General features: G+C 40.0%; 2 pseudogenes; one reads left to right on the top strand and one right to left on the bottom strand.

Moving 5' to 3' along the window:
* The first annotated feature begins 3,593 nt into the window (after positions 1-3,593).
* On the top strand, positions 3,594-4,701 carry LOC147421107 (uncharacterized; annotated as a pseudogene).
* A 9,757-nt stretch (positions 4,702-14,458) lies between these two features.
* Positions 14,459-15,095, bottom strand: LOC147421106 (uncharacterized; annotated as a pseudogene).
* Positions 15,096-16,358: the final 1,263 nt, after the last annotated feature.

The following is a 16,358-nucleotide window of genomic DNA, read 5'->3' as shown; positions in this document are numbered from 1 at the left end:
GATGTACTTGAATGGCTAGCATGGTAGTAAGAAAATGTTTCTCAAACATGCATACGACCTCCGCAGTGTTTAGTTTGGCGAATGGTATGCAATCTACATGAATGTCCTTTTGTGAGATCCATTGCACCAACTTTGCAAGTTTGTAGATTGTGGTACGGACGTCAGGGACAAACATCCTTCAATGGCCATCGGTAAAATAAACTGCAAAACACGTCTAGCAATGATATTAAATTCCACACACGGATATGTTACACAATTCCAATATGATGTATTCCACTTCAAACATACCTGACACATTTTATGCTAGTCGTGTAACTTCAAACTAGTAAGCTTCCCTTCTTTACTGAAACATGTTCGGAGCGAGTACATTACACTAGTGGATGTCCGAAGGGATCGAATGATCTCTTTTACTGTGCATTCTTGGCCTACTGCTATCAAAATCCATGGCGCTTTAGGGAGTTTTATCGATCCATCGGGTGATGTCTGCGGCCAATATTTCTCCATACGATCCACATTTCTAAGGTCAATTCTGGCCCCCAAACTATCCTTCTTGCCGATGAGATGGTCCCACATCAAATTACCCACATTCTTGAATATGTGCATTTGATCGAGCAAGTGATTGATCATGAGTCTCGACCAATAAGGTGACTCGTATTATAGAGAGAGTCTCTTCATCCTTGGTGGAAAACCATCATCACACATCTCGTTTTGCTTTAGCCATGCTCAAGCAGACATCCTCGGTGGATCTCTTCCCAAAAAACCATCGCATAACTCGTGATTCTCTGGAAGATGCGCTTGATGACCTCATAGATTTGCTTCTTTAGTGAGGGCACCCGATGTGCATGAAGTCTAGATCGACATGTGACACATGCTTTGTATTCACTTGTTTGAAGCCCTGCATGTATAGACATGACAATAGATATGCTTGAGAGAAACCAATGTTTATAGTGATTAAGTTTACATCACCTGAGTATTCTGTTAGTCCGGGATAGTCATGCATGGTTGTTAACTAAGGCAACGTCAATTAACAGAAACTGTTAAAGACCGAAGACGTACGGATGCACATTGAAGAACAAAGTGAAGAATCAGTAAAGATTGAAGTTACACATTTTTCATGTTTTCCCAAAATGGTCACGTATTGTAAATTACCGAATTATTTCAAGCCATTATAATAATTTAATGTGTTATGGGATCAATGGGAGCTCCAAGCTGTAAAGATTAGGTCAGCTACTGTGCCTAGGTTGCAAATTCAGTAAGTGTGGAGCTCTAAAGGCCTTGGGCGCCCGGACATTGCATATTTTTACCCTAGGTACATAAGGAAGTGTGTAAATGAAATTAGGGTTCTCGAGCTCATTTGTTGCGAGAACTCTTTGGTGAGAGCTCTTGAGATGTGTGGCTATGGAGTCCTTGAGATTCTCCTTCCTCATGAGACTTGATTAATACTAATCAATGATTCTTTCTCTTTCACTATGCCTCTCTTATGCTTCTTATGATTGCCTATGATGCTTAGATTAGCTAGATCTTAAATAATTAGTGGTTCATCCCTCTCTAATCTTGTGTGATTGCCCTCTTTTGCTTGTGTGTGCATGTAGGTTTGATTGGAGTGTGGTGCTCGATAGATCTATGTGTGTGTGCTTGCGATTAGTGTGTTGCATGATAGGATTAGTGTTGTGTGCGTATTGCAATCGTAGTGTGTGTGATTGGGTTGATTGGAGGTGAAGAGAAGTGGATGTGGAGATTGCCCTTCATTGCGGCTTAGCTCTTCCATAGGCCGTGAAGCTCACCTCATAGAGTTAACCATTTGTGTTGCCACGATTAGCTCACTAACCCTCTGAGTGTTTCCATGCCCTAGCCGGGTAGCTCATCCCTCCGGATTGATAATGTTTTGTTGGTCATTGGAGCTATTGCAAGGATGGGACCCCCAACATTTGGCACCGCTGCCGGGGATGATAGCCTATGCTAGTGTAATTGTGGCATAATCGAATGTGTTCCCTCACTAATTTCACTAATAATTTCACTTATGTATTTATGTCTTTGTGGACTTTGGATGTGTGTGCATGGAGCAATGTGTGTGCATGAAGCATTGAAGCATTGCTTATCTATGCCAGTATCATATGCTCGGGGAGACCCGTGAAGCCTTATACCCTTAGCTCTGTGCATTAACACTAGAATGGTAACCTAACAGGACATAAAAGTGTCCTTTCAGGGTTTTGGGAAAAAATTCCAAAACCATAGTAGATCCACTCATTTTGAAAAATCCTTTCATGAGCTTATAGTTCAATAACTACTACATATGGAAAAAATGAGAGACTTGTAATTTTTCTCATCCCTTGGTCACTACAAGCCTCCAAAGTTGATGGACCAGTGCATTTTTCCTAAAACAGCAATTTCTTACGGTTGATTGCATATAAATAAGAGTGGCGATTTTTGTAGGACATGAGATAAAATGCCCCATTAACTTCAATGGGTTGGTGACCAAAACATATGGTTGTGTTTACCTCACTAATTTTGTTTTGGGCAAAAAAAAAGGTACAAAAAAGTTGCATTTTTTACATTCTGCGGACCTATCATCAAAGTTTCTATAGTCACGCTCAATACAAATACTATATACATGTTTTCTTAGTTCTCTTTGGGCCTTTGGATTCAAAAGGAGTCATGGAGCATGTCAAAAGTATAATGGATCTCTTACAATTGGAACCTTGGAAGCAATGATAAAGTGCTAAATACAGCAAACATGAAAAAACTGGGTTTAGCATTATGACCTCTAGAAACCCATAGAAACTACTCAATATCTAGCCAAGTTTGTAGTCTATGATTAGATATGGTTACTACCTATAAAATACACACAATTGGCCTAAGAAACTAGCAATATTAAGAAAGTTAGACTTGCTACTTAAAATGTATCGTATTCTTCAGCAATCAAAAAACTCAACCATCATCATATACTATGATATATAGCATATTAGGTCCCCCAAAACTCAAGGAAGATTAGCTTTATGTTATAGATTACACTTACACAATGGAAATTGAATTTGGATATCAAGAAAGCCACCAAAAAAATCATAAAGAAGTGCTAATTTTGACCAAAAACAAGATTATGCAATTCTTGTAAATTGGTCATAACTTTCAATTTGAACACTTAGCTCTCCCTACAAGCATCAAAATATGTTGAGAACTATGAAGGCCTAACCTCTAGCCATCTAAACCTCACAAACAGGAAGTTTAGAGTGGTATAGTTGCCAAAAATTGAAAAAAAGCCAAAAACAGGACCCGTTTTTTCACACAGTTTAGGTTCAAAAATGTTGTGCAAGAGTAAGGTTAATGGGTGAGATCGATGCTCCAAAAAAAATGCTAAGTTTTTTTCAACTCATAAGGCAAATTTGTGGATATATAGCACCTAAAAATTCATTTTCATACTCTTCAAATAATTCAAGCAAAATGGTCACTTAACATGACACAAAAGTGTCCAAGGACATAAAAGTGTCCTGTTCCCATTCTAGTGTTAAACTTAATACCATGCCTTAAGCTCTAGGAGGAGAGCATTCAATTAAGTGTCCCGCTTCAAGAAGCTCACAAATAAACAATCAGGAAGGATGGAAGATGCTAGGCCTCTCTACATCAAAATTGTGCGTGACAATGGGAGAAAAACTCATCAATGCATTGCAATGAAAGAGTGCCGGGCTAACAAAATATGTTACAAGAAGAGGGTCGACATGATGGACCATCTTCGAGATGATCATGGCACCGAGTGTGATATCCCGCTACGCAAGGGTGGTCGACCTCGAGGCATGATGAATCAGACTTCGTCAAGGGCAAACACATACGAGAAGCAATCAAAGGTGCGCTTCAAGGATGGGGCTTATAAGTTCGAGAGAAACAAATCAAAGTTTTTACAAGGGAGGGAGAAGTCCTTGCTTTGAAGATGGAATAATTTTGATGAGAGTGAGAAGCTAGCAAAGGGATCGAAAAAAGCTTTTGTAGAAAGAGAAATGTCTAATGCATTAGGGGACTACATGAGTACAAAATATGCACGCATGGCGGCTATACAAAAACGGATTGATGGTGGATTTGAAATGAATGTAAGCATATATATCGCAACCATCACTTTTTATTTGTTATAAGGATTAAGTTTTTTTTTTCTATGCGCTTTCGACTCTTTTTAGAAGCGTAACCCTGGTGGAAAAATACATAAGGAAGAGGAAAACATAGAGGAAAAAAAAGTAGAGGAGAAAGTTGATATTGAGCAAGCATGTACTCCGGGATGTTGCATGTAGTGTCGTTATTTAAAGGAATAATTGTATGGTATGATGTTTTGGTGTTAAATGAGTTGCATGTCTTGTAGACAAATCTCACATTGGATGATGGTCATGGTCCTTTTCTTGCACCCGTGAAGCAAGGAAATAAAATGAAATTCATAGAGGGTACTCCCGTACCGTTAGGTACTTCCTTGCTTGAAAATTCGTTGTCCATTCATGTAGAAATATAAATCATGCATATAGTAAATAATGTTACTTAGCTTCTCTTGATCTTGTCAATATACTTTAGATTTGGGTGACCATTGGTTTGTCAAAGCAAATCCAAATGATTAGTGACTGTCCTCTTTGCAAAGGCGACATGCCACTTTCTTTGGTGATAAGCAACGGGGGAATTAACTTGGAAGCAAGTAGTAGTAATGGCAATGAGTCCATAAAAGCAAGGTGAATATTACCATTCTCTAAAGGTTTGACATTCTCTATCATTTGTTAATGTTTGAATTTGCTTTGACATATAGTTTTGAAAGTGGATCATCGATTCACTTTAGATCTCATCGATCTAATATAATTTTGGAAGTGGACATGAAAATTCTTGAAGATATTTCTCATGCCAAATCTTCCACAAAAACAATGAACTTGTTTATGACGTAAGTATAGCTTAGAGCTCATTTCTATGTTTTCAAAAATATTTCGTGTATTATGTAAGTTTTCAACGCAATGTCTTTGATAGTTGGATAGAAAACACATTGCCTAAAGAGATTTTAGACAAAATTTGGTTCATGGATAGTTTATGGTATGACTATGTTACACTACGTCACCATGAAGACATTGGAGTTATCAAGAATTACTTGCAAGGTTTAGATACGTCTCAACATTGGTTCCTTTTTCTACCAATAGTTAGTAGGTATGATTTATTCACTTTCTTTTAGCTTGAAAGTGATGTGATGTACCTTTGGTTGCCATGCTTAATTTGTTGCATATTTATGTCTTGTTTAAGGAACCATTGGGTCCTTTATGTCATCTTCAACTATCACTTCAAAAAGCTTGACAAATATCCATGGGATTCACATGCTATCATGTACTTCAATTTGTTGCCGGATTCTAATGGCATAACCTATCTTGCTAGTGTTTGTAGGTATGTATCTGGAAAGGAATATATAGGTTATTGGGTGAGAGTTGGATCTAAGAGCTTTCCTTGTAGGGTTCTTGAGATTCTATCTCACAATTGTTCGAATGAGGGTTTGAAAGAGTTCATGGAAAAACCAAGAAAAGGACTTTCACCACTAAAAATACCTGAGGTGTGTCAACGGCTCAAGTGTTTTACGCATGTGTTGACATGTTGATAAGATCAATTTATATGATTTTTGAAAATTGATGCATGTCTTTAGGTTCCTCGTCAACCGAATGCCCATGATTGTGGGTTTTATGCTATGGCTTATATGAAGCATCTTATTGCTGGGGCCTTTGGCAAACGATCAAAGAGCTGGGTATGTAAATGTTTTTCATTGAAAAAACACTTAACTTTATGTGATGGTCTATCTTTAGTGATTTACATGGTTCACTAACTCTCTATGTTTGATGTACAACTCACAAAGACTTGGTTCAAGCACCAATCCATTCAAAGGCTAAAAGAGGAGCTTATAGCATGGAGCAAAAAGTCTCTAGGACTTGATGGAGTGCAAGGATGATGTGTTTTGGACACCCCATACTAGGATATCTATGTAGCATCTCTTTTTCATCTCATGCGTTGGAAATCGTTTATTATATGAAAAACTTTTGTGATGTAACTTTTGAGATCTTATGAGAGAATAGTGCAATATAATCCATCTTGGTTCCTCCAATATGTCTCTCTGTGCATCTACTCTTGCTATGTGAGAAATAATGTGTTAGGATGTGAGAAATGATGCGTTATGATGTAAAAAATAATGTGTGAGCATGAAAGAAATGATGTGTTAAGATTGATTCTAATTCTCTAAGAGTGAAGATCAACCTTGCAAGAAATGGGGTGATCAACACAAAATGATAGACCGATTATTGTAGGGGTAAAAGGCTCAAATGATAATGAGGAATTGCTATAAAATATAAGGAGCCGAGTCTTGAACTAAGGTAATGCAAATTACATGACAACGATAGACCAATTATTTTAGGGGTAAAAGGCTCAAATGGTAACGAGGAATTGCTACAAACTATAATGAGCCGAGTCTTGAACTAAGGTAATGCAAATTACATGACAATGATAGACCAATTATTGTAGGGGTAAAAGGCTCAAATGGTAACGAGGAATTGCTACAAAATATAAGGAGCCGAGTCTTGAACTAAAGTAATGGAAATTACATGATAACGAAGCCTCCATTTGTGATACAAACTAGGCATAAGGGGTGACCCAGGGGTGAGCTAAGGGTGCACAAAGGGTGAACTCGGGAGGAAATTTGGGTGAGCTAGGGGTGATCTAATTGTGAACTAGGGGTGAACTAGGGACCAAATCAAGCTGCATTAAGGTGAACTAGGGGTGAAATTGTGAATGAGATGACACTATTATTCAAGGTTTGAAGTATTTCTAATACAAGCCACTGGCATCATGTGAGCATGCAATGCAACTACTGTGATTGCCCAGATTGGGCAAGCGGGTGTAAACACCTATATGCACTTCACCTAATCATAAAAAAGTACTTTCCACACTTGTATCCCTTCATTCCAACTGTGGATAATGAGCATGCCATTGATAAAGATCTCTAGAACACAGAAGATATCAATGAATATTTCGCAGGAAACTCAATTGAGGATGGGGTTGATGATAATGAGGTCTTGACATGTGTAAGCGAGGTCAGAAGCATACTTACAAGGATTGAAGAAGGCTTGAAGGACAATGATCCGGCTCAAAAAGCAGTCTAGTTACGTGAACTCAACATTTGCAAGGATACCTTACTAAATACCTCACCACCGAAGGCGATTGAGATGCCTATGAGAGGAAGTATACGGCAAATACAAGCACATGTGACTCAAACAAGACTTGGGCATGGGAAGAGGCCACAAGAAGTGGAGCCAAATATAGAGGTTTATGAAGCAGGGACATCCCAACCAACAAAGCGAGCTCACGTAACTGGTATATTGCGAAGGAAACATCAATGTGGCAGGTCTCGAGTTTGATTTCATGAGACACCACGAATTTGGTGTTCACATTGTTGCACCAAAACATTCATGGTTGACCCTAGGGTTACCATTACATGTGCAACTTGCCATGCATTATTGCCTTTATTGTCACAACATACCCTTCAGGATGGAGAGACCTACCTAATAGATAAATATGTGAGAATATGTGATATCCCAACAAATGTAGTATGAAGGATTATTTCTTGTACATCGAGAGAAACCCCAACAGATGAGAGAGACTTTACAATGGTTCAAGACAATGGTAAAGTTCTCCGTAATGTGTTTGCATCCCAATGGAGGCTTGTTCTCGTATGATGGATCCATTTTGGTCATGTATATTATTTGGTTTAATTTTATGTCTATTTCACTTCTAGTTACACTTGTCTTGATACTCTTCCACTCAATATATGAATTTACATTTGGTTTGCAATATGGTATGTGTTGGAATTAGGGTTGAAGAGAAACTCACACAGCTTGGAGAAGACAAAGGAAGCTCAAGGCACACAACAGAGAGTGTGTTACTTAGTGTGCAATGGAAAGATAGATAGCCCTAGAGTGATGGGTGTATATACAACGCTCGGGGGAAAAAACCTCCTAAAGAGGGAAAAAATGCCCCGGTGGTCCTCGTGTGTTCACACACATCACTACCACATGTATATGGTAACAAATCCCCCCTGGAGTGATGCAGTGAACGAGAGCTGGCACATGAGTAAAGGGAAGTGCCATGCCCTGAGGACATGATCAGTATACAAAGGCGAGTAAGCCCAAAGCTTTGAGAAAAGCTTCAAGCTTCTCACGAGACAATGCCTTTGTGAAAAGCTCTGCAAGGTTGTCCTGTGTTGGCACATAAGCCAAGCTGATCTCTCTTGCTAAGAGCCTCTCCCAGACATAGTGGTAATGCACCTCAATGTGCTTTGTGCGAGCATGGAAAACTGGGTTCCTTGCAACTGCCCATGGCTGACTGTCAGTGTAGATAGTGTTGGCATTGTCCTCTCCAACACCCAAATCAGCCATAAGGCGTCTGAGCCATACACACTCAACCGTAGCTGTGAAGACTGGCCTGTACTCAGCCTCACAACTCGAAGTGGCCATAGTAGGTTGCTTCTTGCTCAACCATGATATACATGAATTTCCAAGAATGAAACAAAAACCACTTGTGGACACTCGCGTGTCAAAACAACCAGCCTAATCTGAGTCTAAAAAAGCATGTAAGTCTGGCGGCAATGATCCCCCCTTGGGAAAAAACAAGCCAAGGTGTAAAATGCCACTAAGGTAGCGGAAACTCATCTTGACAGCTTGCCAATGCATAGACCCTAGGCTATGCATGAATCTGCTGACCTGTGAGACTGCAAACTGAATATCTAGCCTCGTGTTGCATACATAAATGAGGCAGCCAACAACAGTTTGGTAAAGAGTGACATCAACAGGATTGCCAGCATCATGTAGACTTAACTTCAAACCTGTTTCCATGGCAGTGGCAATAGGTTTGGAATCCTCAAGTCCAAACTTACATAGCAATGTCTCTATGTAACTTTTATGACACAACGCAATACCACCATCACATTGCTTAAACTGTATACCCAAGTAATGATGCAACGGCCCCAAATCTTTCATCTTGAAAGTAGCATTCAAATCAGCCTTAAATTCAGCAATATGTCTCTCATTTGGTCCAGTGATCAACAAATCATTAACATAAAGAACCACAATGAGAAGTACATCACCCTCACTCTTTACATACAATGTGCTTTTTGTTGGACTGTTACGAAAGCCTCGGTTAACTAAATGAGTGTCAGCTTTCTCATACCAAGCACAAGGAGATTGCTTCAACCCATACAAAGCCTTCTTACATTTGCACACTTTGTCCTCTTGTCCTTTTATGACAAAACCGCGAGGCTGCGTTACATAAACTTCCTCAAATATGTCACCATTCAAGAAAGCAGTAACAATGTCTGATTGATGTACATCCCAACCAAAATGAGCTGCCAATGCACATAGAAAACGCACAGTAGTCATACGACAAGTGGGAGTAAAAGTCTCTTCATAATCAATTCCTTTTTGCTGTGCATAACCCTTTATAACAAGTCAAGCCTTATGGTGATCAATCTCACCATCTGGCTTGGGTTTCAACTTGTAAACCCATTTCGTACACAATGGCCTTTTCGCCAGGAGGCAAATCACATAAATTCCATGTGTCATTTTCTATAAGTGCATTATATTCTGATTGCATGGCATCCATCCAATTTTTTGAATTTTGTGCTTCATCAAAAGACAGAAGCTCCTCAACATCATGTAAACTAGACACAGCCAAAGCATAACAATCTGATGTATAAGATGCATGGCGAGAGCCTGAACGAGTACGACTAGACAAAGGTGCATCCAATTTACTGTCATGCAAAGTGTGCACCAGCCATTTTGGCATACCTCTAGCTTGCTCATTTTCAGCCCTTTACTCATCAAGTACATCATGTACATCTGCATGAGTAATAGGCTGATCTGTAACATTTTCAGAAACCCCCATAGGTTATACATTTGACTCATTGGAAATTACATTTGTATTTCCACCACTGAAAAGAGGCAACAAAGTGTCATAAATTTCCTGTGAGCTTACATTACTGTCTCTAGTACATGACAACAAGGTCTGAATAGAATCTTTCATAAACACTACATCCCGTGAAACCAGAATACGCTTTGTTTGCGGATGATATAACCTATAACCTTTGCTTTCAACACTATAACAAAAAAAAACACATTTGACAGCCTTATCATTCAATTTTGTGCGTTGTGTTTGTGGCACCAAAGCATATGCCAAACAACTAAAAACATGCATGTGCTTAATAGAAGGCTTTCTATCATGCCATGCTTCATATGGAGTAATAGAATGCAAAGCTTTTGTAGGACACCAATTAAGTACATAAGTGGCACACATGATGGCCTCAAGCCAAAAAGAATGCGGCAAAGCTTGACTTTTGACCATACATCGTGCCATGTCCGTCCGTGACCTGTTTTTCCTCTCAGCAACACCATTTTGCTGAGGTGTATAAGGCACTGTACATTGGTGTTTTATCCCACGTCTAGCCAAAAATGCATTAAATTCATGAGACATATACTCCCCCCCTCGATCGGAATGGAGGGTGCCCATAGTACATTTCGAGACATTTTCAGCCATAGCCAGAAATTGTTTGAAGCACATAAAAACTCCGGACTTCGCTTCAAACTGGAAAAATTCAGATGACCAAAACATGCATGCCAAAGTTTTGCATCTGAAATAGCCCTTGAATCTGCAACAGCATTTGCAATATTTTGTCCACACTTGTCATACAAAGTGAGCTTATACATCCCACGGCACAAAAGGCCTGATGCAACAATTTCATCACCAAACTGAGATCATGAACTGTACATTTCTCATCCACAAATTTGACTACAAGTCCAAGTCTCTTTCCAACTCCCTAAACCGGATAAGAGGCATTGTTGGCACAAGCGACTGAATTCCCATGAGGGACAGACTCGAGAGAGGTAAACAATCCACAATGTGAGGTAATGTGCTGTGTAGCACCACTATCGAAATACCACACATGTGAATCTGTAGCTACTCACAAGCATACATCATGGACAATAGGATTGTAAGTGCACTGTGCGCTTAAAGCCCATTCTGCATCAACATCAGCATCACCATCTCCTTTCCCAGAAGACTCAACAATGGCTGCATTTGTAGTGGAACTAGCATTTGCAGTGGAACCACCCTCTTTCTTCTTAGCCTCTTTGGCCTTCAACTTAGGACACGACTTGATCAAGTGATCATTAGCTTTACAATACTGGCAACGCATCTTCTTTTTTCCCTTATCACTAGAATTGCCAGACGAAGTGCTGCCAGAAGAAGCATTAGGAACAGAATTTTGCCACTTACAGCAGAACCATAAGAAGTGGCTGCATTGCTGTTACCACCCTTTCCTTGTGAAGCAATAAAAGCCTGTTCAACTGCACGCTAACTAGTTGTGTTTTTTCTGGAAAGTGACTCTTGAAACAACAATGTGCATAATGCATCAAACTTGACAACTTCTGGATTTCCTTGGGTCATAAGTCTCCAAGTACTAGAAAATGTCTGGTAGGAATCTGGTAAGGCATCAAGGGCAGTCTGCACAAGGGAACTATTTGAAATGACTTCACCTGCAGAAATAAGGTGCTCATTGATATCCTTGACACTAGCAAGGAAAGTGTCCATGTCATCCTCCTCATGCATAATCTTCGACTCCAGCTCTTTACGCATCAAAACAATTTTAGCCTCATTACGGCTTGCATAAAGACCTGCTAGAATATCCCAAGCGTGTTTTGCAGATTTTGCTGAACGGATGTGAGGAACAATGGTGCGCTTCACAGACAACGCAATCAATGCATGAGCCTGCGCATCCTTTACATCCCAAAGAGCTTGTTCTACCATAGGCAAAACAACTCTAACAACAACAATCCTTGTAGCAAGACCTGCAACATCCTCAACTTCACCTACATCCTCAGAACCAGGACGTACATCAATGCCCTGCACAATGTTCCAAACGCCCTTTGATACTAGAACATGTTGCATCATATAAGCCCACATAGGGTAGTTGTCCCCATCCAACCTGTCCTCAACAACAAACATCTTGAACATATTTGTGTTGTTGTTGTCAGCCATGGTAAATGCTGCACCTGATGTGAAAAATGCCCGAAAATAGGAGAAACGGAGCGGGAACAACACGTGCTATATAACACAAACCGTTGAATACTATAAGGCACTTGTTATGCAAAAAACGGCACTGACAGAAATTATGCACAAAATGACGAAATAGCTTGTGCAGTACTGCTTGTAGTGGAAACGGAGGCCGAAATGAACCCAAATCAAAAATTTGAGCTCGCCAAACTTGCGAACACTCGCCGCTCGCCAAACCTCACTGAAATCGGAGAAAGTGAGCAGGCATGTACTGGAGCAGCTGGCGACTAAGCTCGGGAGGATGCAACCTGCTCTGATACCAATTGTTGGAATTAGGGTTGTAGAGAAACGCACATAGCTTGGAGAATACAGAGGAAGCTCAAGGCACACAATAGAGAGTGTGTTACTTAGTGTGCAATGGAAAGATAGATAGCCCTAGAGTGATGGGCGTATATACAATGCTCGGGGGAAAAAACCTCCTAAAGAGGGAAAAAATGCCCCGGGGGTCCTAGTGTGTTCACACACATCACTACCACATGTATATGGTAACAATATGCTCTAGGAATTTTTGTGGTGCTCACACCAAATCAACCCCTAGTTCACCCTTAGTTCACTTTTAGTTCACCCTTAGATTACCCCTAGTTCACCCTTGTTAGGCCAAAACCAATGCTCATCCCTAGTTCATTCCTAGTTCACCCTTAGTTCACCACTATAGGGAAAAAACTCATGCTCTCAGGAATCATTCAAAAGTTACATCACAAAATTTTTTCATATAATAAAGAAATTTCCAACGCATGAGATAAAAATGAGATGCTACATAGATATCCCAGTATGGGGTGTCCAAAACACATCATCCTTGCACTCCATCAAGTCCTAGAGACTTTTTTCTCCATGCTATAAGCTCCTCTTTTAGCCTTTGAACGGATTGGTGCTTGAACCAAGTCTTTGTGAGCTGTACATCAAACATAAAGAGTTAGTGAACCATGTAAATCACTAAAGATAGACCATCACATAAAGTTAAGTGTTTTTTCAATGAAAAACATTTACATACCCAGCTCTTTGATTGTTTGCCAAAGGCCCCAACAATAAGATGCTTCATATAATCCATAACATAAAACCCACAATCATGGGCATTTGGTTGATGAGGAACCTAAAGACATGCATCAATTTTCAAAAATCATATAAATTGATCTTATCAACATGACAACACATGCGTACAACACTTGAGCCATTGACACACCTCAGGTATTTTTAGTGGTGAAAGTCCTTTTCTTGGTTTTTCCATGAACTCTTTCAAACCCTCATTCGAACAATTGTGAGATAGAATCTCAAGAACCCTACAAGGAAAGCTCTTAGATCCAACTCTCACCCACTAACCTCTATATTCCTTACCAGATACATACCTATAAACACTAGCAAGATAGGTTATGCCATTAGAATCCGGCAACAAATTGAAGTACATGATAGCATGTGAATCCCATGGATATTTGTCAAGCTTTTTGAAGTGATAGTTGAAGATGACATAAAGGACCCAATGGTTCCTTAAACAAGACATAAATATGCAACAAATTAAGCATGACAACCAAAGGTACATCACATCACTTTCAAGCTAAAAGAAAGTGAATAAATCATACCTACTAACTATTGGTAGAAAAAGGAACCAATGTTGAGACGTATCTAAACCTTGCAAGTAATTCTTGATAACTCCAATGTCTTCATGGTAACGTAGTGTAACATAGTCATACCATAAACTATCCATGAACCAAACTTTGTCTAAAATCTCTTTAGGCAATGTGTTTTCTATCCAACTATCACCATAAAAAACAAAGAAATTGCGTTGAAAATTTACATAATACACGAAATATTTTTGAAAGCATAGAAATGAGCTCTAAGCTGTACTTACATCATAAACAAGTTCATTGTTTTTGTGGAAGCTTTGGCATGAGAAATATCTTCAAGCATTTTCATGTCCACTTCCGAAATTATATTAGATCGATGAGATCTAAAGTGAATCGATGATCCACTTTCAAAACTATATGTCAAAGCAAATTCAAACATTAACAAATGATAGAGAATGTCAAACCTTTAGAGGATCAAGAGAAGCTAAGTAACATTATTTACTATATGCATGATTTATATTTCTATATGAACAAAGTTTTACCCGTTTTCCTCTTTGAATGGACAACGAATTTTCGAGCAAGGAAGCACCTAACGGTACGGGAGTACCCTCTATGAATTTCATATCTTTTTTCTTGCTTCACGGGTGCAAGCAAAGGACCATGACCATCATCCAATGTGAGATTTGTCTACAAGACATGCAACTCATTTAACACCAAAACATCATACCATACAATTAGTCTTTTAAATAATGACACTACATGCGAAATACCGGAGTACATGCTTGCTCAATATCAACTTTCTCCTCTACATTTTTGTCCTCTACGTTTTCCTCTTCCTTATGTATTTTTCCACCAGGGTTACGCTTCTAAAAAGAGTCGAAAGCGAAGAGAAAAAAAAACTTAATCCTTATAACAAATAAAAAGTGATGGTTGCGATATATATGCTTACATTCATTTCGAAGCCACCATCAATCCGTTTTTGTATAGCCGCCATGCGTGCATCTTTTGTGCTCATGTAGTCCCCTAATGCATTGGCCATTTCTCTTTCTACAAAAGCTTTTTTCGATCCCTTTGCTAGCTTCTCACTCTCATCAAAAGCATTCCATCTTCGAAGCAAGGACTTCTCCCTCCCTTGTAGAAACTTTGATTTGTTTCTCTCGAACTTATAAGCCGCATCCTTGAAGCTCACCTTTGATTGCTTCTCGTATGTGTTTTCCCTTGACGAAGTCCAATTCATCATGCCTCGAGGTCGACCACCCTTGCGTAGCGGGATATCACACTCGGTGCCATGATCATCTCGAAGATGGTCCATCATGTCGACCCTCTTCTCGTAACATATTTTGTTAGCCCGGCACTCTTCCGTTGCAATGCATTGACGAGTTTTTCTCCCATTGTCACGCACAATTTTGATGTAGAGCGGCCTCGCATCTTCCATCCCTCGTGATTGTTTATTTGTGAGCTTCTTGAAGCGGGACACTTAATTGAATGCTCTCCTCCTAAAGCTTAAGACATGGTATTAAGCTTAATGCATAGAACTGAGGGTATAAGGCTTCACGGGTCTCCTCGAGCATATGATACTGGCGTAGATAAGCAATGCTTCAATGCTTAAATAAGGTAATAAGCAAGGGGAACCCAGTTAAATTGCATGAAGCAAAGCCTGTCGTTATGGAAGGCGGGAAACCACGATATGGTGAGCAGGAGGAAACGCAGGCCTATTCCGGGTGCTGCAAGCTCGTGCCGGGGCTAAAGGAAGTGTTGCACAGGAGCCCAACTAGGCGCTATAGGCTCGGGCAGAGGCAAGGTTCGGCAGGGGCTCGCACTGGGGGCCGACCTGACGCAAGACACGTAGGGGAGGGAGAACGCAGGGGAGGAGAGAAAACAACGCTTCTGGCCCGTAGTTCACTGAGGCGAGGCTAGTTCACCCTCTAGGGCCTTGAATGCTCACGCTCCACCTTCATTCAATGCGCCGCCATTGCTTGAACTGAGGTCCCCCCCCAATCGGACGGCTCTCATCCCCCCTAGTCCCCCAGCCCTCGATCCCCTCTGGAAAAGTTGCCGTGCCACATAGTGACGAGGCACTGCCAGGCCGCCACACTCTCCCTCTTAAGTTTTAAATCTCTCTTCCTCGTTGGCTGCAGCTCAGAGCAGCGCGCATGCAGGCAGGTGACACGCTCTCTCTCCTCTACTCATGAGCCGCCTCAAGCAGCGCCCTGCCTTTTGGCGCTGGACCCGTTGTACCACCCTCCCTTCTCTATCTGCTGCGCACCAAGGCCCCTGCTCCTGCGTTGTGCGTTTTCATCACCTGGTAACCGTCGGCCCCGCCATCTCGCGGTCAGGTAAGTAGTAATAATCAAATAGAAAAATAAAAAACTCATTAAAAAATAAAAAAGGGCATTTATAAATAAAAATGAAAAAACATTAAAAATCATAAAAAGAATAAAAAATAAAAAACCTAATTTTTAAAAAAACATAAAAAAAAGACCACATAAAAAATTCAAAAATCCATAGAAAAATCATAAAAAGAGTAAAACACTAAATAAAAATTCAAAACTCATTGAAAAAATCATAATAAATCCCATTAAAATTTTGAAATTCACGGGAAAATCATAAAAATTCAGAAATTGTCCCGAAAAAACAAAATAAATCACAAAAAAA

This window comes from Adiantum capillus-veneris, chromosome 28 (genome assembly GCF_014529385.1).
Source record: "Adiantum capillus-veneris isolate H3 chromosome 28, ASM1452938v2, whole genome shotgun sequence".
In the NCBI taxonomy this organism is placed as follows: domain Eukaryota; kingdom Viridiplantae; phylum Streptophyta; class Polypodiopsida; order Polypodiales; family Pteridaceae; genus Adiantum; species Adiantum capillus-veneris.
The sequence above is the reverse complement of the archived record's forward strand: the minus strand, read 5'-3'. Positions and strand labels throughout refer to the sequence as shown.